The 26,431-nt window shown below is 34.0% G+C and overlaps 1 protein-coding gene and 1 long non-coding RNA gene across 9 annotated transcripts in view; one reads left to right on the top strand and one right to left on the bottom strand.

Annotated features, from left to right (window-relative positions):
• Positions 1 to 26,431, bottom strand: part of LOC144291523 (uncharacterized) — a 777,143-nt gene that overhangs the window by 125,037 nt on the left and 625,675 nt on the right. For 2 of the 4 annotated variants that reach the window (XR_013358832.1, XR_013358842.1), the window contains one exon: positions 1,872 to 5,030. The exons of the other annotated variants lie outside the window; for them this stretch is intronic. This is a non-coding gene — a long non-coding RNA (uncharacterized LOC144291523). Of the gene's footprint in view, positions 1 to 1,871; positions 5,031 to 26,431 lie in introns of those variants that run through there. 4 annotated transcript variants of the gene reach the window in all.
• Positions 1 to 26,431, top strand: part of LOC144291522 (uncharacterized) — a 96,650-nt gene that overhangs the window by 47,475 nt on the left and 22,744 nt on the right. Inside the window, exon 3 of one of the 5 annotated variants that reach the window (XR_013358828.1) lies at positions 2,320 to 2,792. The exons of 2 other annotated variants lie outside the window; for them this stretch is intronic. The gene's annotated coding sequence lies outside the window, so the exon portion shown is untranslated. Of the gene's footprint in view, positions 1 to 2,319; positions 2,793 to 26,431 lie in introns of those variants that run through there. 2 more of the 5 variants (XR_013358825.1, XR_013358824.1) reach the window with 2 other exon arrangements.

Here is a 26,431-nt window from a genome sequence, read left to right as displayed (position 1 = left end):
CATCCAGATTTCCCAGAATGAGAAATAAACTTCTATCATGTTTAACCAACCATTTAGGGGAGGTTCTGTTATTCTGTAACTCATACCAGCACTGAATTGAAGAAAAGGAGTTTTCAAAGGAGCATATTTATCATATATTTTATATTATAGACACTATGCTATGGTTTGGACAAAAAAAGATTTTCCTTAGAAGAAAAATGGTCACAGAGATAAATGGCCAGGATCATAACGGGATTTAAGTGACTGATTCACTATCCTGAATCTGTGCACATTCTGTTGTAGGTTCATTTACTTTTACAAAATGTGAATGGCCACAGACAAAATAAGCTACTTGGATGTAGATCCTCAAATTAGAGTAAATCACTATTGTCTTTTTTACATCAGAGACATCTATTTTCCAATGGTATTATTTGAATATATTCATAACACAGGAAAAACCAGTACAAAAATAAGGGGACATCTAAGGTATTGTACTAGTGCTGAAAAGAAAATCTTTTAGTGAGAAACAGACAAGAAAATATCTAGTGATACTTGCAAAACAGAATGAAATACTTGTTAGTTTGGTAATACAAGGACATGCTACAGGAATTACTGCTTACCAGGAAGGCAAACACAGAAATTATGTGGGTCAGTGGCATTAGAGCTGCTTATTCGGGGATTAATGAGCTCTTATAGGAAGAGAAAACGAACAGAATTTCCAGACTAAGTAACACAAGCAATAAAATGATGTACAGATAGGATGTTCATCAACCAGAGAAAGTCTGGTCATATTTATACAAGTGTACTTGTTCTGACTTAGGTATTTAATTTTTTTCCTAAGAATTCAAGATAGATTACTAGCTCAGGATATGAAGTAGGGGTATTTGGAGACTGGTACATTTAGACAAGATTAAATGCCTGGATGGGAATGGCATTTAAAATAGTTAGCTGAGGGCAGCCCCGGTGGCTCAACAGTTTAGCGCCGCCTTCAGCCCAGGGTGTGATCCTAGGGACCTGGGATCAAGTCCCATGTCGGGCTCCTTGCATGGAGCCTGCTTCTCCCTTTGCCTGTGTCTCTGCCTCTCTCTCTCTCCGTGTCTCTCATGAATAAATAAATAAAATCTTTAAAGAAAGATAAATAAAATAAAATAAAATAAAATATTAAAATATTTAGCTGAGTATTTGGGATATTCTTTTTTTTTCACAAGGAAATGGTCTTTCATTAAAATACAGCAAAATGGCACCACAGAATGAAGTGAGAGGTACTGTGGAAGCATATTCCCTTGATCATTTAAAGAAAGAAATGCCATGATCCAATAACACTTAGGGATATAGCTCTCAGACATTGCTGAAGATAGATTAAAGCAAAATGGGAATGAGTTAGACCAATTAGGTTTGTATATTCAATAACCTAGATCAAAAGATAATGGGGTTGGCTTGGAACAGTGCTATGGAAAGGATATTGAGGACATTTAAAGTAACAATAAATTTCAGAATTTGAGTTTAGGGAAATAAATACATTCATGTATTGATTGCTGTATCCTCTCTCCTGGAAACCTATTGTAAATACAGCCAGATACTGAGTGATCAAAATTGTTCTCTAGGGGAGCCTGGGTGGCTCAGTCAATGATCCTAGGGTCCTGAGAGCAAGCCCTGCATCCAGCTCCCTGCTCAGTGGGGTGCCTGCTTCTCTTTGTCCTCCCGCTTGTGCTCTCACTATCCCTGTCTCTCTCTCTCAAATAAATAAATAAAATATTTAAAATACATAAATCTATTTAAGTATAAATCTATAAAATTAAAAAAAAAGTTCTTTAAAGAAATAAAGTAATAGGAAATAAATAAATAAATAAATAAATAAATAAATAAATAAATAAATAAAATATAACAAGCACTTCAGTTCTTTAATACCAATTTCTTTCTTCCTAGGATAATTCTTCATAAATGTTATGTTTCCAGTGAAAAGTGGACTAGGCCAAATGAAATATAGGTACATAAGTCAGGACTTTTCTATTAAGCTAAAGATAATAATGTTTGTGTTCCATAAATCAATCACAATGTGAATCAAACTGCTTCTAAAAAAAATTAATGGCTAGCCTCAATATTCACTTTTGCAATATTGTGGTGGAGAGGTCACAGATTGGCATTCGTTGAGTTCCCACTATGTGCCAGAACTGTTTGTGCTTTATATTCATTTTTTCTTTTACCCTCACAAAAGCACTGTGAGGGTAAATACTACCATCATTGTATAGACAGAAAACAATATAGCTCAGTGAAATGGGGTCAGTAGCCCAAGGTCACATAACTAGGAAATACATTTAAATCTAAGTCTGTCTGTTACAGTAGAAAGAGGAGCTGTGGAAGCACACTGCCATCCAGGCAGAGCGAGCAGCATTAATCATCTGTGGAAGAGCTTGTGAAGTCTTAAATGGATCAAGTTCGTGAAGAATAAAAAGGTCTTGCTATTTCATCTAAAACTTTAATCAAGTTTCAATATGCACTACCGACCCTAGCAACCAGTGAGTTCCACATGAAGCCAATGGAAAAAGAGATCATGAAGACAGATGGAGCCTTTGGATCCATGCACGATTATTGCCTTATGTTCTTTTATATGATCCCTGTAAAAATAGGTCAGCTTAGCTGTCTTACTTAGATGAAAATGTAATAAATGTTTACACAATTCATCACTTAAAGAATCTAAATTTAATTTCCTACTTGGACTCCTGTCTTTAATAAAAATATGGAAGAAACAGCCTGTGTTATTTACCTCTTGAGAATGACAAGTTATAAAGTGGGATCTTTGAGATAGTAAGCATAGATGTTTCCATAGTTCTTTATTCAAATCACTGCAGCTGTCACAGTCATCAGTATAGATTGATTTGACTACATGATCGATCATGCCTATTTATCAACCAGCTTCATTAGAAAAGGTCATCAAAATCATTCAGTCTGTCAATGTAGTGGCTAGATATAGAAACATTCTTATTATCACATCTCATTAAAATGACATTTAATTGACCTTTAAAGGGATAGCAAGTTTTGAAGATTAGCAGCTAGAGTTCCAACTTTTTTTTTTTAACATAAAAGAAAGCATCAGGTTTTCACAGTGAATCTTAATATACTTAAAGCATCATATATTAACAAGTTAATGATGAATTTTGAGGGCTTCATACCTTTCAGAGGCCTTTAGACCTATCTCCTTCTAAATGAAACTTCAATGTTTAAGTTGTAGTCTTTTTCTTTAACTTTTATCTCTAAAAGCCATCTTTGGATATTAAGATATTTATATTCAAATGTAACTTATTTGTTAAAAGTCTCGCCTTTGAAAGAGTTGAGCACAGAGTGCATTGGTAATGAGTCATTTCATAAAAAGGTAGAAAGAGCATTTAGAGCTTACATAGAATAGAAATAAAGGAGTAACATAAAGGATCTCTGAAATAATGTTAATAACAGGATTTGCCTATTTCATAATTCTTACTGGAGATTCTTTGCCTTCTTGTAATGGAAGAATACAAATCCTTGTAGTATTTATTTCATTTCATTTCATTTCGTTTTGTTTTGTTTTAACAAAGATAATGTCTTAGAAGTATAGGAGAATTTAACTCTGGGAAACGAACTAGGGGTGGTGGAAGGGGAGGAGGGTGGGGGGTGGGGGTGACTGCGTGGTGGGCACTGAGGTGGGCATTTGATGGGATGAGCACTGGGTGTTATTCTGTATGTTGGCAAATTGAACACCAAAACAAATAAATTTATTATCAAAAAAAAGAAGTATAAGAGAATTGACAATTTTGTGTACAAAATGTGATTATAAGTGAGTATTCCTGAAGGAATCAGCTTTCCTTGTGCTTAAACACCTTTTGAGTAGAGTAAATAAACATATTAACAGTTAATTGCATGTGTATGTTTTATGCATTAGCAGAGATTCACTTAAAAAGGGAGAAGAGTATAATGATAGTTACATAATGGACATGAAAGAGAAAAACACAAAAACTGTTCTTGGAGTTAGATACTAAATCATTGCAATTGAAGAGGGAATAGGCAAAATGCCAATCTCCTAGTCTTTCCCAGAAAGGGGTCTGACTGCCTACTTTACAAGATACTGATTGTAACTTTGTGTGTCACTTGTTCTATTTGGGGGACTTTCTGACTCTCTTTAAAGGCAATGGTTTCCTCAAATGTTTTGTGACACATTTTTGTCCACAAATCCCATTCATCATTTTGTCATGTGGATTATTGGACCTTCTGATACCTACTGAGGAAAGAAAAGATTTCTTGCACAGTGCTTCCAAAGTGTTCCACTGCATCTGGTCTCAGTAGCTTCGTAGGACACTGCTTTTCTTCTCTAGCATCCACCTTTGAATGTGAACTTTCGGTTTTAGCCTAGCAGCCTGTTTAGCCAGTTTTCCAGAGATAGGGGCAGAAGGATGGCAGAGAGCCCTAGTTGGTCCAAGTACCACTCCTAAACTCATTTGAAGAGTGCCCTAGGGTCCCCTTCTTGTGTCTTCTCATGGCAAAATTAGAGCTCCCAAGAATCACTCCTACCTCTTCCAACCTGCACCATAGTCTTCACTATTTGTAATTGTGTTGTCTTATCTGGGTTTTATTGACCTGCAGATCATACTATCTCTCTGCCTCTGTGTGTCTCTCTCAGTCTCTTATTCCTTCTCAGGAATTACTCATACTATCTATGAATAGAGAGCTCTTTCATTTATTCCAGAAAAGTCTTCTTTGAGAAGGTCTTTTATATCATTTATTATGCTTTTAAGTAGAAATGAGTATTGGTATTGATGCACTTATGTTAAGATCATTATCTCTAGGGTCATTTTAAAATAATAATTAAGGTTGTGAAGGCTATTCAAAGTCTTTTGTAGTACCAGGGTCTCATAATTCTATTCTCATCCACATTTGGTTTTGTTTAATCTTAACTCTCTTTCCAGATCTTCTTAAATATATTTTAAAGCCAACAAATAGTTAAGGAGAATAATCAAGTCCAAAACATCTTCCAGTGTTCTTTTTCATATCTTCATATGACATTTTTCATAACACCGTTTTACCTGGTGAGGGAAAATATTATTTTTAATACATTTAATTATAATATAACCTTGAATATAGATTCCTATCTATAGAATATTTTTGTAAATTTTAAATAAGATTAATTTTTAACAGATTAAAATTAGATAGTTCTTATATGCATTCTTACTTAGTTCTAATCTCAAAAGAATGTTTCAGTTGGTTCACTTGGGGCAGGAGTAGACTGCCTAAGCTTTAGGAGCTGCTGCCAAACCTGACACTTCTTGTTTTAGATTTGTTCTTAGCTGTATGTACATTATGTCCATTTCAGTCTCAGAATTAGCACAGTGTTTTGCAGACGGTAGACTCTCTGTAAATGTATTTGAAAGATTAGAAGTTATACCAACAACAGAAAGGAAAGGGAAAATAAAAAACTTAAAGACAAACCTCTCACAGAGACATAATTTACCAAAGTGATGTCCTGACTTTTTTAAATGCCTCATAAAACAAGAAAACCTTCACTTTTCACATGAACAATTTTGCATTACTGCAACAAATAGTCTAATTACTTTATTATCAATTGACCTGATTGCAGATGCATGAAAGCTTACTTTAAAGCTTACTTTCATTAGAGAGAAATAAATAGAAATAAAAGCTATAAAAACATTTATTTTCAAAAGCATTTATAGCATACTTGTCTCGGAAAGCACTGAGGAACTGGTTGCTATGATTCTTGTGTTCAGTAAACCTACAATCTAGTGAATTTGGAGTGAATTTAAAAATTGGTGGTTTATTATGCATCTTTGGAATTAATATAACTTTTAAATTATACAATTTAATAATATGTCTCTCTATTTACTCAGAAACACTAACATTCCTTTTAAAATAACAATAATCTTATCCAGACAATGACCATTAGTCATGGTGGCGACCTTGAGTATTGGGCCAACTAGAGACATTCTTACCTGGCACATTTAACTGAATGAATTAAAGGAAGAACAAGGGAGGTCAAATCAGGCATTACTTTAGTTAACTCTTTTTAGCTTAGTCCACAATATATGTAAAGGCTTTCTGTGTTCCTCAGAATGTGCAGATTATGTAGTTCAACATGTGAAATTGCCACATGTGTGTAATTCAAATGTAAACCTAAGGTTCTCACCAATGACTTTTAGTTATATCTCTAGTATTTAACAGGACTGAGTGTAGATGAAGGGAAGAGATTCATAAACTAACTTTTTGCCTGATTTTCCTAGTTTCATTATAATCTCCCTTTGCAACTTGAAGTCCCATTTTATGAATTTGAAAACATTTACTGTCAGTAAAACCGACTGTTAGGTTACAAGAGTGATAGAGAGAAAAGTGTATATAAATTATATAATTTTAAGAAGATGTCATAAAGATAAAGTTTTGCTTGGCTTCTAGACCAACATATATCATACATTTCCCTAAAATTAGAAAGGGCGGAGCGGGCCATGCTGTTCTTTTTTTTTTTTTTTTTTTTTTTTTTGGGCCATGCTGTTCTATGTGCAAAGCAACTCAATTTAATTCAGGCATAGTAGAACTGAATCTGAGTCCTAAGGTCTCATCTGTCACGTAGAATTTTGTTTCCTTTCAAAATTTAACTATACAAATGCTGAATTTATTATATAAGAAATCATAAATTAGGGTTTCTGAGTGGAGAGCAGGAGTGAGGGAAAAGAGGAAATCTGGTGAAATCTGGTGAAAAAGGGAATGTGTCCTCTTCTCTGCATCCCTCTTGCTTCAGCATATTTTATCATACTCTCCAGGCATTGGTAGGACCCTATCCTCTTTTGTGCTCTTTCATTGAGTTCTTGGTTTTTCTTCCTTTTGCTGCCTATTTTCCCTTTACCAGAATACAAGCAAAGCAAAATTCAAATCACTTTAAGTGGTAGTTTGTTAGCAGCTGTATTACATGATTTAACACAATTTTTTGAAGCATTTGGGTAAAATAATATTAGCCCAGTCTAACGTAGAGATTAGTGTTGAGATTAGGAACAAAGGACTCTGGAGTCAGACTGGAATCCGAATCCTGACTCTCTGGCTTCCTGAATTATGTGAACTTGGGGAAATTTGCCTATCTTTCTCAAAACTCTGTTTCTTCTTTTGGACAGTGACAGCAACATTTCTTAATTTGTATCATCAGTATGAGGATCTCAGCAGGCATCATACACAAAGAAAAGGAAGTTCTTAGTGTGTGATCAAATAAAAAATCCAATGGTTCCTGGCCATTTTTATGATATCAATTATCTATTATTTTACACCATGTCATAAGATGAATTGAAGGTATTCACAGAAACGTACAGATACATGCACATACATTTGAAGACATTCAAAGATTTCTCCATGAAAATAATACTTTCCTTTTAAGCTATAGTGTTCTGTTATAAATACAAGAGCCCTGTCATATTCTGGGAAGTAGGGTCATACCTACCAATACAAAGGTTTCACAGAACTGAAAATTAAATATTTCAGAATTTGACCCTCAGCCATGAACTCAGAGATACTAATTCCCTCTCTCTGATCAGTCATTATTCTGTTTGTTTCTTCTGCTCCTGTTTCTGTCCTGAGTATTCCAACTTACTTTTTGGGCTCATTTCAGTTTGGCTTTATGTCTGCACAATTTTTCCTTTCCTTTTTGATTTGATCTGAGACCCAAGACCCAAGTTTAAATTTCTTCCTGAGCATGACCACAGTTCCTTCGTCTACACAAAAATGCTAATTGGGATTTGTTGTCCTACTTTTAACCGCATCTGTTAACACCCTGCCTGGTAAATCTGGTTTCCAGATTTGAGCCCAGCCTCTCCAATCTGCTACAGCCTATGACTTAACATTTAACTTATACATCAGTATATGCACACATTCCACATGCGTGTATGTATAGACATTACCACAGATGAAAATGGAACTTTGTCAAATGACACACTGTGACAATTTACCGGACGATGCATTTCTGGTCCTAATATGGATTTTAAAGATAAGAATGTCTATCTTCATCAGATTTAATGATAGATAAAACAATTTGAGTATATTAAGGACGACATAAGAACTAGTCTAGCACATCAGTTAACTGTTACTACTGAGGAAGTGAGATAATCTGCTATTTGTTTTGTGTCTCTACCATGGAAATAAATGAGCATTCAGGTGATCAATAATATATACACTGGTATATCAGCTATAGTTCTGTTTTAACAAAGTACTTTAAAATGGAGATCAATGTTATATAATAAAATCTTTGGCAGGAAGTAGTTTAGAGATAATAATTTGCAGATGAAGAATCATAGTCCTTGGGTAGTTAGCTAATTTTGTCATGACCAATCACATAATAAGTGTTAAATCATTGTCTCAAACTCAGTCTTTTCAATCCTAGTCTGGAAGTCTTTATCTCTCATGTGCTCACTCCAGTGAAACTGATGAACAGTGTATCTTGTTTTCTGTGATTTTGATGATGGAAGCTAAGTAACAGTTTTTTATGGGGTAAATTTTTTTTTTTTTTTTAGTTTTTGAAAAAATATTGCTCATCAGATAGACATACTATAAAGTAGTAATTTAGTAACTGTTTCAAAAAAAGAATAAAATTAGCTAATTTGAAAATATTCAAGTTGATTTTGCCTGGAATTGAATGGATTACCTAACCTTGTCCAGGTCCTTAACTGAACCTCAAGATGTCCATGCAATGACTGGTTTCACCCAGAGTGTCCAACTGCCTAATGATAACTAGAAAAGTAAACCAGCTGTGGCACAGGGCCTCACACATCTGTCACTTTGAAATAATCCAGCTGGAATTCATTTCTGGCAGGTTCCCCCTTTTTGCTGTCCCTTACTTCCTGTTGGAAGCTTACCCCAATAGTTGGCATTTACTATGGAGCTGAAATTTCTCTCCTAGGTTTGCTTCCCTTAACTCTGGGTTTTGTTTAGGTCTGATTCACCAGTCTGTACACAATGACAGCCTTCCCTTCTTCATGTAGTCATGTAACCAGATGGAATCTATTTTCCAGACATTCTCATTGACCTGGAATTCAAAGAACAGACATTCCCCACACCCCAAACACACACACACACACACACACACACACACACACACACACAGACTACCCTCTGAGCCCTCACCACCTTCTCTATTCTTTCATAGTCAGCCACTTTGGCTGATGTTTCTGGGATCAGCCCCAGTAAACAGAAACTATCCAAGGGCTCAGAATCTGGTCAACAGATGGGGGCCTGCTTCCATCTCATATGAAAACTAGTTAGGGCATTTTTCTCTTCTATTCTTCCTAGGGTCTTCTTTCAGTTTTCAGATCAACTGTGTTTTTTCTTTTTCATCTTTATTAAAATAGAATCTATGATATTCACAGATACAGGAGAAGCATAGGAGTGATTTAAAGAAGGGCACCTCTCTCTGCCCAAATTTCCACTCTAAGTACTCTAATAGAGGAAAAAAACACACCCAGGGAAACACAAGCATAATTGAAAACTTAATATGTGCTGAATACTGTTTCTGCGCTACACACACATTTTACTTAACACTTTCTTCATATTGGTTATGTGTAAGAGACATTTTATTCATTCTCTTATTATATAGAGTTAGCTGAGCTTGAGATAGTCTAAAAGAATTCTATTTACCAAATAATATTGATATACAAATATGATTGTCACATACAATTTTGATTTTTGTTGCTTTATCATATGTATCTGTCAATCTCTGTTTTAGAAAAAAAACTTATTATCTATTATCACATAGTGTCTTTCGTCTATAAAAACAATCATAGTTAAGTTGGTCCAGATATGCATTCAATAAAGGAGTTACTTACTCATCTATATGCTTCATGTTATACCTCAGTATCTCACTGCAAAAGTCCTTGCTTCTTTCAATTTACTCTGAGCTATAATTTCTGGGGATAGTGAAATAATATGTCTATTTTCAACTGTTTATTATCCAAGGAGTCTAAAATTATAAAAAAAAATAATGTGTAAGATTGCACAATTCAAATACTTGGACCTGTTCCAAATCCAGGTAAGCTTCAGTCATTTTCTCCATAATTCAAAACAGATGATTACATTGGGGCATATGAAATATAGTGCATAGTTTAGTACAAAAGAGGCAAAAGGGCTAAACAAATCTTTATGAATTAATATATGAAAATGTTAAAGATATTTTATTTAATATTTAAATATGAAAAATGGTTCTAAAATATTATAAAATAATGAAGATCACAGAATATAAATAGACAACTAAATAACTAATTCGTTTATCTTAAGTCTTTAGTTAACCTTGTAGTCAGGGAAATACTGGACAGTGAAGAAATTCTTTAGAATGATTGGATTCTAGAAGGAATGATTAATGAGTACTACAAATGAGAAAGGAGTTTCTCAATAGTTTTCCTAAGTCGACATTGAAAACAAACCTACTGGATAATATAAAATATGTCCATCAGTAAATACAGTTGGTTATAATTTGTATTGTTTATTGACTAGAAAAGTGTCTTCAGTCACATCCTGTAGGGATCTGGCAAATTGAGTCACTTGAACTTCATGGTTCTTAATAATCTTTAGACGACTAACAATTGCGATGAAATCTGATATTCAGGCTTAATATCCTCTATGAGAATGTGTAAGCATAAAATTTCCCTTTCATGATATATATTTCCCCTTTTAACATCTTCAAATACTCAAAATACTATTATTAATACATATACAGAGTGAAAATACCATGAGCAGTTTTCCAAAGAAAACATAGGGATGTCCAACAGACATATAGAAAGATACTCAACATCACTCATCATCAGAGAAATGCAAATTAAATCCACAATAAGATATCACATTATACCCATCAGAATGGCTAGAATCAAGAAGACAAGAAATAATAAGCATTGGTGAAAATGTGGAGGAAAACGGAACTGTGCATTGTTGGTAGGAATGTAAATTGGTACAGCCACTATTAGAATGGAGGTTTTGTGTGTGTGTGTGTGTGTCTGTGTGTGTGTGTAGTGGACTATTACTCAACCATAAAAAGGAATGTTTGTCATTTGCAACAACATGAATGGAATGAGAGGGTATTACGTGAAGTGAAATATGTCATAGAGAAAGACAAATGCCATATTACTTCTTTCACGTACAACCTAAAATAAAACAAAATAAGTGAATAAAAAAGGAAACAAAACGCACAATCAGACCTATAAATACAGAGAAAGAAATAATGGTTTCCAGAAGGGATGGGGTGGAGGGATGGGGAAAACGTGTGAAGAGGAATGGGAGATAAAGGCTCCCAGTTATGAAAGGAATAAATGATGAGAATAAAAAGTACATCATAGAAAATATAGTCAATGGTATTGTAACAGTGTTGTATGGTGACAGATAGTAGCTACACTTGTGGTGAACATAGAATAATGTATGTTATTGTACCACTATGTTGTACATGTGAAACTAATGTAACGTTGTGTGTCACCTATACTCAAATAAAAAAAGAAAAGTAAAATTAAAAATAATGCATTTTAATCCACAAAAAGAAAATATCATAAAATGGTAAAAAATACAAGTGATTATTACAAAGTAATATATTACAAATAAGTAACACCAATATATTATTTTTACTAGTAACCATCAGTTTATTCTCTAGTTATCAGTCTGTTTTATGTTTTTCCTCTCTCTCTCTCTCCCACCTTTATTTTTTGTTTCTTAATTCTACATATAAGAGAAATCATGTTGCATTTGTCATTCTCTGACTGATTTTTTTCACTTAGCATAATATTCTCTAGCTCCATCCACATCCTTCATTTTGGAAGTGGCAAGGTTTCATTCTTTTTGATGCCTGAGTGATATTCTATTGTACATATACCACATCTTCTTTATCCATTCATCAATTGATGGATACTTAGTCTGTTTCCATAATTTAGCAATTGCAGATAATGCTGCTTAGAAAATGAGAGAGGCTAAATTTTGTGAGTTCTTGCAACTAGTGAGGCTTAAATTACTTTCTAGTAGCAAGTCTAGTTCTTACTTCCACTCTTATGTAAATATTCACTCATCTTCACAAAGAAGTATTAAAAATAAGTTTAGTTTTATGAGTAAAACTTAAAATAAAGAAATCAGCTAAAGTTAAGTCAATAGAATATTTAAGTAAGTCTTGGTGTATTCATATCATACAATACCACGGCAGAAGTTAAAACAGAAGAGGGACATCAAATTTACCAATGTGGCAATTTTTTCAGTGTATGTTTACTACAATAAAATGATGCAACAAAGTCTTACATGCTGTATAACCCACTTATGTCAAATGTGTACACAAGCTCTGCATTTCTATGTATATGTATGCTTATAAATGCATAAAAATACATTCAGAATTATGTACCTCAATTTGTTTTTAATGACTATCTTTGGAATGTTACTGCTTCGGTACTATTACTTTTTTGATATTATGCTAATTTTTCAGAATAGTGTATTTATGTGTTTCTGGAGTTAAAAATAAAATAACATCCCAGTAGAAATTATACATAAATATGAAATTTTATATTTTACATGTAAGATATACTATTTAGAAAGATATTTTACATATGTAATGTACATGTATTATGTTAGCTACATGCTTCGAATATCAAAATTAAAAAACCTCTCACGGGTAGCCCTGGTGGCGCAGCGGTTTGGCACCGCCTGCAGTCTAGGGTGTGATCCTGGGGTCACCGGATCAAGTCCCACGTCAGGCTCCCTGCATGGAGCCTGCTTCTCCCTCTGCCTGTGTCTCTGCTTCTCTCTCTCTGTCTCTATGAATAAATAAATAACATTTAAAAAATAAAATAAAATAAATAAAAAAAATAAAAAACCTCTCAGTTGTACATCACTAGAAAGATAGAAGTAATAGAGTTTATCAGTACAATAGAGTATCATGCAATACTCTTTAATTTTTAATTTTTTAAAGATTTTATTTGTTTATTCATGAGAGACACACAGAGAGAGAGAGGCAGAGACACAGGCAGAGGGAGAAGCAGGCTCCATGCAGGGAGCCTGATATGGGAATGGGACTCCATCCCGGGTCTCCAGGATCACGCCCTGGTCTGAAGGCAGTGCATAACTCAGATGCCCCTCATGCATTCATTTAAAATTATAGTTATCCAAATGTTTTTAAATTATTAGTCTAAGTCAGAATATGAAGCCAGAGACATTGAATAGAATATCTCCAAAAATAAAAAGTATTCTAATATATACTAAAAGAGTATATATTCATCCTTCACCAAAACCTTATGGCCCATTTCCCCACCCCCAACTTGTTGATTGTAACATTTAAATTTCTGATGTTAAAAATAGAAAATGTAAAGATCATGATCAGTAAGTTAGAAAATTATATTGATCTGTGAAAAAGACAAATCTCTTCTGTCAATAAGGGAAAAAAATGATTAGCAACTTTATGAACACATGAAGCTAACACTTGGAAAATATTTCTCTGAGTAGCAGAATATATGTTTTTTCCTGTGGGTTCTTTCACATTACTAGAATAAGCAATAAACTCCACTTATATAGTCAAATTGTAAAAGTTAGTTTTTAATTTTTAGAAACATTCTATGGCCAAAATTTTATATATCAGATATTTAATGGTTAGATTATATTTATTGGAAAGACTTAGATTTTTTTTTTTAACTGAGGGTAAATATTACAAGATTTTACTGTAAAAGTAATGACATCACACAGAAAGTAGAAGTACTTTAAATTAAGATACTTTCTGAAGTGAATGTATTCCAAGCTTGAGAATTAGGTATAATGCTAAAATTTATTAGTGTAATTAATTTTAAATTATTGAAAATAAGCTGTATACTTGGTTTTCCATATTGTTTTTCAGAAACAAATATTCTTTTAAACAAGCAACTAAATTATTTATTGTTTGCCAGCATTGTTTAACCTATGGACAAAGCTATAACCAGTTCCATTTTTAATATACTAGGTTGTTTTCAGTTCTTCATATGTACATTTCCAAAGCCATTTTAATGTATATTCATTTTTTTGTATTCTTTTCTTTACATTCATTCAATATATGACAATCCTTGTCAGTAGGTTCTTTGAATGGTATTGTATTATTTACAGTTTAATAAGCAGAAACTAGATTTTTTATGGTACGTGGTAGGTGTTCATTTCAAAATTGGCTGAATAAATGAAACAATCATAATACTGAAATGTATAGAGGATATTTTATTTACCAGTTGTAAAGTGAAGGGTATAAACATCAAATAAAAAATGTATGCTAGAAATAATTGCAAAATTTACTTAAGTTAGGAAGATAGGGACCCTAGTTTAATGTGTATATGTGACAAAGAAATGGATTATAGCACATCTGATTAAAAGTGGGGAATACTCAGACTGATTTTCAAAAAAAAAAAAAAAGACATTTTCCTGAGGGACTGAAAAACTTGATCTACAATTTGAAATACAAGTGGAAATTACCTAGACAATGGAAGAATACATTGCAGGCAAAAGGACATTATATGTTAAGTTTATGTTGTAGGTTTAATCATAGCATGTTTGACAAATCACATCAACCCATCGTTACTGGAAACAGGGAGCAAAGGAGTAATTTTAAATGTCTTTATTTTTACTTTTTAAAAGATTTTATATATTTATTTGAGAAAGACACAGAGAGCGAGAGAGAGGCAGAGACATAGGCAGAGGGAGAAGCAGGCTCCATGCAGGGAGCCCGATGTGGAACTCGATCCCAGGACCCCAGAATCATGCCCTGAGCCAAAGACGGACGCTCAACTTCTGGACCACTCAGGCATCCCTTTAAATAACTTTAAAGAAGTGGGTTGTGGCCAAATGGTGCAAAGGTTATCCTTTTAGTTTTTCCTTTTGTTTTGAGTAAAGTTGACACACAGTGCTACATTTTGCTACATTAGTTTCAGGTGTACACACAGTGTTTAAAAATTTTATACATTATGCTATGCTCACCACAAGTGTAGCTACTATCTGTCACCATGCAACCCTGTTACAATACCATTGACTACATTCCCTATGTTGTATCTTTTATTCCCATGATTTTTTTTTTCATTTTATAACTGGAAGCCTGTATCTCTCATACCTTTCACTCATTTTCCCCATCCTTCCGCCCTCCCTTTTCTCCAGGTTTTCAACAACACTTGTTATTTCTTATCTTTTTTTATTCTGGCCATCTGATAGATGTAAGGTGTTCTCTCATTATGGTTGATAAAACACATTGATCTGTGTTTCCCTGATGGTAAGTAATGCTGAGCATCTTTCCATATCTCTGTTGGCCATCTCAATGTCTTCTTTGGAAAATTTCTATTCAGGTCCTGTGCCTATTTATAACCGGATGGGGTGTGTGTGTGTGTGTGTGTGTGTGTGAAGTTGTATAAGTTCTTTATATGCTTGAATATTAAGTCCTCGTTGGACATATCATTTGGAAATATCTCTTCTATTCTGTAAGCTGCCTTTGTGTATTTTGTTGATGCTTTCCTTTGATGTGCAAAAGCTTTTTATTTTTATGTAGTTCCAGTCATTTATTTTTGCCTTGTTTCCCTTGTCTCAGGAGAGATATCTAGAAAAATGTTGGTAAGGCCTATGTCAAATAAATTACTGCCTATGTTCTCTTCTACCAATTTTATGGTTTCAATCCCACATTTAGTTATTTCATTCATTTTGAGTCTATTCTTGAGTTCTTTTATCCATTTTGCATTTCATCCATTGGAGTTCTTTCATTCCTTTTGGGTATGGTCTAAGAAAGTGGTCCAGTTTCATTCTTTTGTATGTAGTTATCCAGTTTTCCTAGCACTGCTTGTTGAAGAGACAGTCTTTACTCCATTAGATATTTTTGTATCCTTTGTCATAGATTAACTGATTGCGTAAAGCATAGATTTATTTCCAGGTTTTCTATTCTGTTCAATTGGTCTATGAGTCTTTCTTGTGCTATTACCATTCTGTTTTGATTACTATAGCTTTGTAGTACATATTGAAATCTGGATTTGTTATACCTCCAACTTTATTTGTCTCTCCAGATTGCTTTGGCTATTTGGGCCTTTTTGTTCCATGCAAGGTTTTGTAGATCAAGCTAAAGAACTATCAGCCTTTATCCTGAAAGCAATGTGAAACCATTAATATGCTAAAAGTAAGAAAGTGATAATCATTTGAATTTTGAAAAACATACGCTGGCTTCTATGTAATGAATAAGTTTGTTAGGAACAACTTTCAATATAGGGAAACCACTCGGAACCAATGAGATGATCAAGATCAGATGATAGCGGTGGATTTGGGTGGTGGATTTTCTCAGGGAGAGAAATAGAGGAATTTGGGAAACATTTGAGGGGCAAAATAGGTAGGAATTTTCATCAGTATGTGGTATGAGGGGGAAGGAGACATCAAGGATTTATGGAACTGCATGATTGGTGGCATCATTACTTGAGCATAAAAACATTGGGTCAATATTGGTGTCTGGGTAACTATCTCAAATTAGTCTTATTCATGTTACATCTGGAGAGATTTTAAAAACATACAAGTAGAGATTACTAAGAAGTAGTTATTTTGTATATTTGGAGATTCCACTAAATTCTGGTCATGGGATATATATTTGTCAGTAATTACATTATACATCAAACTATCAATGTGAGTAAAATCATCTAAATACAAATAAATATTAAAAGAGCCTTATAGAACTTCCAGCATTAAAGGCTCTTAAAAGCTTGATCCAGCAAGAGAGGCATAAAAGGGGGTCCATAAATGTAGAGATAAAATAAGGAGAACATTATGTCCTGATAGCCAGTAAGAAAAAAAAAAAAAAAAAAGATTGAGAAGTCCATATTTTGAAAGGTTGATGCAAATCAAGTGAGAACCAAAAATACCATTAAATTAGAAATGTAGGAGTCATTAGTGACCTCTGCTTTTTTTTTTTTTAAATAAACCTACCTTAAGTTTTATCATCATTGAAAAAAGTAAAATGAAATGTAGAGTCTGAGGGAAAGTCTTCTCAAAGTCACATATAACAAAAATACTATAATGTAGAAAATGAAATCATAGAAGATAATCATATAAGCCAAAGTGATATTAGAACCAGGTACTGTTTGACCATATAAGACAAGGTTTATAGTTTTAGACTTCTGGCTATTAAATGTGAAACTCAAGTAAATCATTTTGGATTCACTTAATGTGTTATAGATGTTTTCTATCTCTGTGAATGAACTGTCCAAAATAATACACGCTGGTTTTCTATGTTTGGAGTTGCTTTAAATACAGGAGATTTGGAACTTTGATATCTGTGTCAAAATAGGCACTGGAACTCAGGATTTGATTCTGAGGCAAGTCTTAGGAGACAGGTAACTCTATTGAAATTTAAGGTAACAGACTTAAGGGAGAGGAGGATAAAATATGGCTACAGTTCTGTCTTCTTCCATAAAATTTTAAAAACATATTTTTTGCAAAATGTATATTACAATAAAAAGAAATTTGGGAAAGCATAAAAGTTCTGAGAATTTGGCTTCGTTAGTTTTTGCTTTTGTTAGTTTTTGTATTTTATTTTTTGTGGCAGCACCTACATTGGATATGTAATGCACTCGCCAGCCAAACTTTAAAATACCTTTTAAAATGCCAATGTGTTTGGACATAAAATGCATCCTCATGTATTCCTGAAAATGGCTAATACTAAAAGAAGGAAAAATACCACTTACTCTTTCCAGATTTAGGAACTTATCTATCCCTAAACAATTTAAGAATCTCTTGGATAAGTTATTTTTCATGATTTTTATGTTACAAATTATGTGTTATTATAGCTTATGATAATGTGGCATGTGATTGATGATGGATTCTATGAGATCTAGCCTTTCTTAAACCCACTTGTTTTGCCACAGTAATTTGTAACATGGAAAATGTAGTTTAGATTGCCAATTTCAATTAATTATAAGATAATGATTTGAAATGTGCTGACCTATAATTGTTAGGGATAATAATTTTTGAAATTGCAAAAAAAGATTATTTCAAAATGAGTATATATTATGGGAGTTAGATTAATATAATATCAAAATGAAGCTTAGAGGGAAATTTTAGGATTGAATGCATGTATCATAAAATAAGAAAATTTATTTTTTTTAATTTATTTCACTTTGTGGGGGAGGGGCCGAGGAAGAGGAAGAGAGAGCATCTCTAGCAGACTCCACAGTGAGTGCAGAGTCTGACACAAGGCTCAGTCTCATGATACTGAGGTCATGACACTGAGCCAACATCAAGAATCAGATGCTTAACCAACTGAGCCACACAGGCACCCCAAGGGGAAACATTCAAATCACTAATCTAAGACTCTCCCTCAGGACACTAGAAAAATGTGAGCAAATAAATCCAAATGAAGCAAGTAAATAAAAATAAAGAAATAAAAATTAGATCAGAAATCAATGAAATTGAAAATAAGAAATCACTAGAATCAGGCTAAGAAAAAAGAGAACAAACTCAGATTACCAGTATCAGAAGTGAAAGGAGGGACTCACTACATATCTCATGGACATTAAAAAAAAATCAAAAGAACATATGTGCTCACAAATGTGGTAACCTACATGAAACCGACCAATTCCTTGATAGACAAAACCTGCCAAAACTTACACAAGAATAAATAGACTACTTGAACAGGCCTATTAAGGAAATTAAATAAATAATTAGTAAAGTAACTTTTTAAAGCAGAAAGCCCCAGTCCTGGATGGATTCACTGGTGAATCCTACCAAATATTTAGGAAAGAAGTCTAACCAATTCTCTACAAGTTCATACAGAAGACAGAAGCAGAGAGGATACTTTCTAACTCAGTCTGCATCCAACATCCTAATACCAAGTTCTTACGTTGGTGATAAGAGAAAAAATTCCCTCAGGATTGAGAGGCAGAGGGAGAAGAATGTACCACTCTTCTCAATGGTACATTCTCAAATGTACCATTTTGAGATACATCAGAACATTTTATTCATCAGAGCACTTTCTTCTTCTTAACAAAGCTACCTCTGAAGATAAACTATTTTACACACAAAACTTACACATGAATATTTATAACAGCTTTATTCATAATTGCCAAGATCTGGAAGCAACCGAAGTGTCCTTCCGTCGGTGATGGAATGATGAATAAATGAAATGTAACATTTCATTGATGATTAATGAAATATTATTCAGTGCTAAAAACAAATGAACTATATGCTCTCTAAAGGTATGCAGGAACCTTACACGTCTATTGCTAAGTGAAAGAAGCCATCCACTGTATGATTCAAACTATATGACATTCTAGAAAAGGCAAAGCTATGAAGGTGGTAAAAAAGATCAGTGACTGTCAGAGGTGGGGGGGCAGGAAGGACAGATTGAGCACAGAAAACTTTTGGGGCATTGAAACTAATCTGTAGGATATTATAATGATGGATACAAAACTAATAGAATGTACAACACCCAGAATAAACCTTACTGAAATATAGACTTTGTGTGACAAGGATATGTCAGTATAGGCTCATTGTTTGTGATGAATATAGCATTGTAGTATGTTATGTAGGCTACAGGAGACTGTTTCAATGTGGAAAATTCTCTATTTTGTATGCTTACTTTTGTTGTAAACCCAAAACAGCTCTAAACAGGAGTTCTATTGTTAATGAAATTATATTATTAAAATACACATTTATATCATATATATTTATCTTATAGTTCCTACAGTTAAAACCTAATAAATTACATGTTGAACTCAATATTTTCCAAGTGAATTTTACTCCTAGATTCATTTTTATATAATATTTACTTATATTCATCGGGGCAAGGATTCCATATAATATTTACTATGAAATATTGGGTTTGAATATAATAGTAAATATATGTAAATCTTCTACTGTATATTTTTGCTGTATATTTTTGACCTTAAATGTCACATTTTTTGTGATTAAACAGTGCATATAAGATACTTTGGGAACATACACAAAAATAAGAAATTGACATACATAAAGTAAACAGCAATAATCAAAAGCATAATGCACTCCTATTTCCTGACTCACAGTGGCAAGTCAATTTTACTGTAAAAAGAAGCATCTATAGTTCTCCCAGGGAGCTAAACATTTGAATGTGTTTTCTCTAATCCAACCCAACCCAACACACACACACACACACACACACACACACACACACACATGCACGCAGGCACACTAAAATTACCATATTGAATATGAGGGGTGGGGCAGCTGATCTCTATCTCAGATCTTTGTCAGAGCCCTTTTGTGCTTCTTGGTGGACCTGCCTGATTTTATAGAAACTCACTTCCTCTCTGCAACTGTGTGCTGACATATGCCTATTTTTTTTTTTATTTGACCTCCTGCCACTCACTTGCAACTTGGTTTGAATCCTTGGCACTTAAATTGGTCTATTTGGTCTTTGTTTTGTATTTCTTCCCACTCTATTTGGAAATCTTGCAGATGACCTCAGACTGTGAACTTGGATTTTACGCCCTGTTTGCTCCTTTCCTGTTGCCACGAAGTCATTAGACTTAAAGCACGTCATCTCTCTCTGGAGTTACAATATCTGTGCTTTCTAACCTCCTGGGTTTGGGTCTGTGCCTGCCAGACATTCACTGTCTTCAAGGTCCTTCCAGTTGGACTCCAGATCTTGGCTTTCATTGGTTGCCCCGGTTGGCTCTGTGACAGTTTCCAAAACTTAGCAGACTGAGAGAAGGCCTCCCTTTCCTGTCACAGCTTTTGGTAAGTCAAATATAAAACTTCCTGCGAACTCACAGAGCCTATCTTCAGTGCAGTGCAGTCCTATTTTCAAATGGCACTTTCTAGAAAACGTGAGGTCTTCCCTCAACATCTGTTTATAAAGCAAACTTTTTCCCCTCACCACATTCACTATTCCCTTTCCTTGCTTTACTTTTTTCCCCCCGTAACATGTATAATATACTATCATACTATATGACATACTTATTTATTTTACATATTGTCTGTCCATAAGCTCCACAAATGGAGAGCTTTTTCTGCTTTTCTCATTAATTTACCATAAATACATAATATGTAAATGGGTAAAAAACTGAATATGAGTGAACACTGATGTGGCATACTGGGAGTAAGAACGCTCCAATCAGCAATTTCCCTTGTGGAAAGGCACAGCATTTTTACCCATCAACACTGGCCTGTTGTGATATGCCCTTATCCTTCAAAGAGAATTTGCACTCTGGGCGCTCATGTCTGCTCCAATCTCATTGAGATTTTTCTAGCAGGGAAATCAAAGTTTAGTGTACTTTACTGACATAGTCTTAAAACCACAGTGAACCCTTTTTCTTTTAATGTGCAGATCTCAATGAAGTTATTGACAGAAGCATGGTTTACTCTCTTTTCGTTATTTATTTTATGAGAAGAAAATTACATTGCTCAGTGATTCCAACCCCTAGATACCTTTAAAAAGGCAATTTTTCATCTTTCCTTTTTTTTTTTTTCATGCTTTTAGTAACTCGATGTTTTATTCTCAGTGAAACTTTTAAGTTTGAAATCTCCCAGTTGAGAGGAGTGGTCATTCCTGCTCCTATTGTATGACATTTGGATTGTTTCCACTTTTTGGCTATTACAAATAAAGCTACTATGAACAATCATGCCCAGGTTTTTGTGTAAACATAAGTTTTCAATTTCTTGGGATAAACATGAAGAGTGAAATTGCTCGATAATATGGTAATTGCTTGTTTAGTTTCATATAAAATACTGTTCTGTGGAATAGCTGTACCATTTTACATTCCAGCCATGTATTAGTTATCCAGTTTCTCTGCAATGTCACTAACATTTGGTTTTGTCACTACTTTTTCTTTTTAGTCTTTGTGGTCGGTGTGTAAGATATATCTCATTGTGGCTTTAATTTGCAGTTGCTAAATGGATAATGAAGTTGAGCATTATTTCCTATGTTATTTGTTATCTGTAAATGCTCCTCAGTGAAATGAAAAGTTTGTGAGGTTTGAAAATATTTTCTCCCAGTCAGTAATTTGTCTTATCATGCCCTTAACAGAGTCTCTTGGAAAGCAAAAGTTTTAAATTCTGACGAAACCCAATTTAGCAAATTTCCCTTTTATATATTATGCTTTTCGTATAAAGTCTAAGAACTTTTCACCTAGCTTCATATCTTGAAATTTTTTCTAAAACATTTATATTTTTGTGTTTTATTTTGAAATCTACAGTCCATTTTGAGTTAATTTTTATGTAATAGGTAAGATTTAGCTCAAGGTCATTTTTTGGTTTTAGTTTTTTGTTGTTTTTAGTCTATGGATTTCTAATTGCATCAGTACCATTTGCTAAAAAGGTTCCCTTTCTTCCATTGATATGCTTTTGCATCTTTATCAAATATCAGTTGAAAATCATTGTGTAGGCCTGTTTCTGAATTATATGTTCCCTACCATTAGTCTCTGTGTCTGTCCTTCTAACAGTAGCAAACAAACTTTATTAATCTAGTTATATAGTCAAGATTTGGTGTCAGATAGAGTTATTCCTCCTATGTTATTCTTCTTTTTCAAGATTGTTTTACCTATCCTAGGACTTCCGCATTTCTATGTACATATTGGAAGAAGTTTGTCCTTGTCTATAAGAATATTTGCTCAGATATTAATAGAAATTACGTTCATACTTTATATAAATTTGAGCAGACAATATCTTTAGTATATTTTGTCTTCCAATACATGAATACAGTATATCTATTTATTGAGATCTTGATTTCTACCAACAATATTTTATATTTATCAACATATAGATTCTGTACTAGTTTTGCTAGCTTTATGTCTTTTTCTTAGTAGCAATTTTAAGTGATGCTGTGTTTGATTTTTTTAAAGATTTTATTTATTTATTAATGAGAGACACACAGAGAGAGGCAGAGACCTAGACAGAGAGAGAAGTAGGCTCCCTGTGAGTATCCTGATGGAGGCCTCAATCCCAGGGCCTGAGATCATCACCATAGCCAAAGACAGATGCACAACCACTGAGCCACCCAGGTGTCCCAGTGATGCTGTGTTTTTAATACTGATCTCCACATATTCATTGTTAGCTTATGCAATTTTGATGTTTTTTTTGCATTGATTTTATATTTGTCAACTTGTTGAATTCATTTATTATTTTTTTGTAGTTTTGTTGAAGATCCCTGAGATTTTCTATGTAGACATGTCATCTGCAAATAGGAAAAATTTTGTTTCTTTCTTTTTAATCCATAGGAATTTTCATTTCTTTTTCTTGCCTTAGTGCATTGTTAGGCCTTCTAGTATCATATTAAGTAGAATGGTGAGAATAGACATTTCTGTTTTATAGAGGATATATTTAGATAATTTACATTTAAAGTACTCATTGATATGTTAGAACTTATATTTGGCATTTGATTATTTATTGTCTGTGTGTTTCCTCTGCTTCTCATCTCTATTTCTTTTCTCTTGTCTTCATATTGGTTACTTCAATATCCTTTGTTTTTGTTTGTTTGCTTGTGTAAGATTCTGTATTGCTTTATTTTTAGATTTTTTTAAGTGTATCACTTTGTATAGTTTTTAAGTGATTACTTGATAACTTGAGAAATCAAGGGAAAATGTTGACTTGGCTTTTATTGTGATTAAGGATTGGTTTGGGGATGAAGGTTTCTATCTGTGCTTCAGGCTTATATGGTTTGAATTCCCAAAGAATCTAGCACCTGTGCTTCCATCAGCTTCCCCTGATGTAGAGCAGGAGAGAGAATGTTGGAGCTTAAACATTGTTAGCTAACAAAATCAAAAATATATTGAGATTCTTTATTGCATTCACCTTTAATGTTTGATGAATGAAGTGTACCATGTTTTATTTGAAGGTATTTCATTAAGCCATTTTGGCACATATTTGTATCCAAATTCTGGAAAGGAATGTGAAAGAAGGAAGGAAATATGGAAGGTGAATTTTCTGTAGACTATCTTGTTCAAGAGCCCAGGTTTATGTTATTGTGAAGTAAAATGTGTGCTGGTCACTATCAATAATGTCTGGAACTCTGAAAGGGACATGTAGTGTCTTAGTGGAGTCTTGTATTGTGGCTTTAGTATTTGCAGAGACATGCATGACCTAGACTTATATTTTGGGTCTGTGAGACAAGAGTTTCCCAGAGTTCTTTATCCCAAAGGAAGCAATCTTGGATAAGAAATTGTTGATATCATTGACTGGATCAGGTGGTAAGATCAGTGGAAATTTCCAAAAAGCCCTTAAGAACGTGCCAGTGGGGCTTATTGTTTGCCAGGGCATCCAGTATTAAGAAGACTTTATAAATTTAGACCAATTGTCCTGACTATTGATTGGGTCTTGTCCTTGATTAGGGACATCCTGGTTAAGAGATGAAAACTAGGAGCTCCCCAGCAAGCTCATGATATGTTATGATATGTTTTTTTTAAGATTTTATTAATTCATGAGAGAAAGGCAGAGGCATAGGTAGAGGGAGAAGCAGGCTTCTTGTGGGGAGCCTGATGTGGGACTTGACCCCAGGACCACATCCTGAGCCAAAGGCAGATGCTCAACCACTGAGCCACCCAGGTGCCCTAGAGTTCTTCACTCTGACCAAGAAATAATTAGTTTTTAACCTGTGGTTCTGTATGGATCCAACTCTCCATCAGCTGTCATTTTATTTTTGATGATTGCTGAGGTCCCCCAAGCAGAAGTAACTCTTTGCTGATGGTAGGAGGAGTAGCAGAATTAGGCAATAACACCCTAAGTACCTAATTAATTAGGGGCACCCCTAACTGCTTTTGCTGTTCACCCACTTGATTCAGAGAGTTCTTAAAGTATCTAAGAGGTCTGGGACAGGGCTGACCTATTCTAGTAGAGTAGCATCTGATAAGGTACTGAAGACAGTGGAGACCATCTGCTCCTATAGGTAGGTACCAGAGGACTCATATATAACTCTATTCTGTAGATACTATTTTTATTTTAGCAAGTAGGCATTGATAATTATGCAAAGTTTGCAGAGTGCATCATTCATACACAGGACAGAATGACCATTTGATGCACAGTGTCATGGGTTTCGAGTGTGCTGGAGCCTATGTTTCCAGGTGAGGCTGGCATGGACACAGCATTTGTCTCATTAAACACTATGATACATGGGGATAAAAAGAGCAGTGTCTTACATCAGAATTCCATGAGCAACTCATGGCCATCATGGGTACAGAAACTCTAAGACACATGAGAGGAAGTTGCAAAGCCTCTATAGTAAAGGAACCTAAGGTGGACACTAATAGGATTCTCAGTTTTATTACAATCTGCACAAATTCTAGAGACTTTTATTATAGGAAATCCTATTCAATGTGGTCTGATTTGTAAAGGTTTAAATGAGTTTAAGTAAATTCTTTAAATGAAAAATATGCCACTACAAGGATCTGAAAAGACATAAAAGATATTGAGTTTATCTTAACTGTGGATGCTGAGAGGGTAAATAGCCATTTCTTGATAGTGTCAGGGATAGAGCAACTCTTGATGTACCAAAAAATTCAGGTATAAGCTAAGCTGGTGAGGCTTCTACTATGTGTGGGGTAATGTCCCATCACTTTTTGTGAGCTCCTTGACTAAATGACTATATCAAATAAATCTCCTTAGAAGAGGATACCACCAATGAAATATCATACCTGTATTCTAGATAAAGTTGGATGTGGTTAAGGTACTGCCTGCAAAGGCAGTGTGTAAAGGTAGGCTCCTGACTGCCTTACAGAGAAGGTTGTTGCAAAGGCTGTGAAGGCTGTTGAGAGACCTTATGGGTCAGACTCTTTACTACAGAGTCTATTTATTCTTCCTGCTTTAAATATAATTGTCTCAATTTCCTCTACATTAATGAGTGACCCAGTGGATGTTGTAATTTCTGCTATAATCACCAAAAACAATTTAAGAGACTCACAGGAAGTATTATCTATTATATTACCCATATTTTCACCCATTCTCTTTCTCATTATTTTCTAAAGTTCTGATCTTTCTTTTGCTATATTCTTATTTATTTGGAGAACTTCAGCTAACTATTCTTTAATAGATCTATAAATGGTGAATTTCTTAATTTCCTTAATTTGAGATATCCTCATTTACCTTCAGTCATAAAGGATTTTTCACTGAATACATTATTTTTCTTTCAGGACTTGAAAAATATTTTCCACTTCTTTCCGACCTCTATGATTTTTAATGAGAAGTGCATTTTCATTTGCTGTGTGTGTGTGTGTTTGTAGTAATGCCTTGCTTCTCCTTAACTTCTTTTGAGATTTTTGACTTTAGTTTGCAGAAATTTAATTATGATGAATTTTGGTGTGAATTTTTTGCATTTATTCTACTTGTAGTTCACTTCTGAAGTATATGTTTCTATCTCTCACCAAATTTGGGAAATTTTCAACCATTATTATTTTGAATATCTTTCAACCCTACATTTTTGCTCTTTACCTTCTGGAACTCCAAAGATACAAATATTAATTCTTTATTTTCCTACTGGTTCCTAAGAGCCTATTTTTTG

Source organism: Canis aureus, chromosome 20 (genome assembly GCF_053574225.1).
Source record: "Canis aureus isolate CA01 chromosome 20, VMU_Caureus_v.1.0, whole genome shotgun sequence".
In the NCBI taxonomy this organism is placed as follows: Eukaryota; Metazoa; Chordata; class Mammalia; order Carnivora; family Canidae; genus Canis; species Canis aureus.
This window is presented reverse-complemented; position numbering and strand designations above follow the sequence as displayed.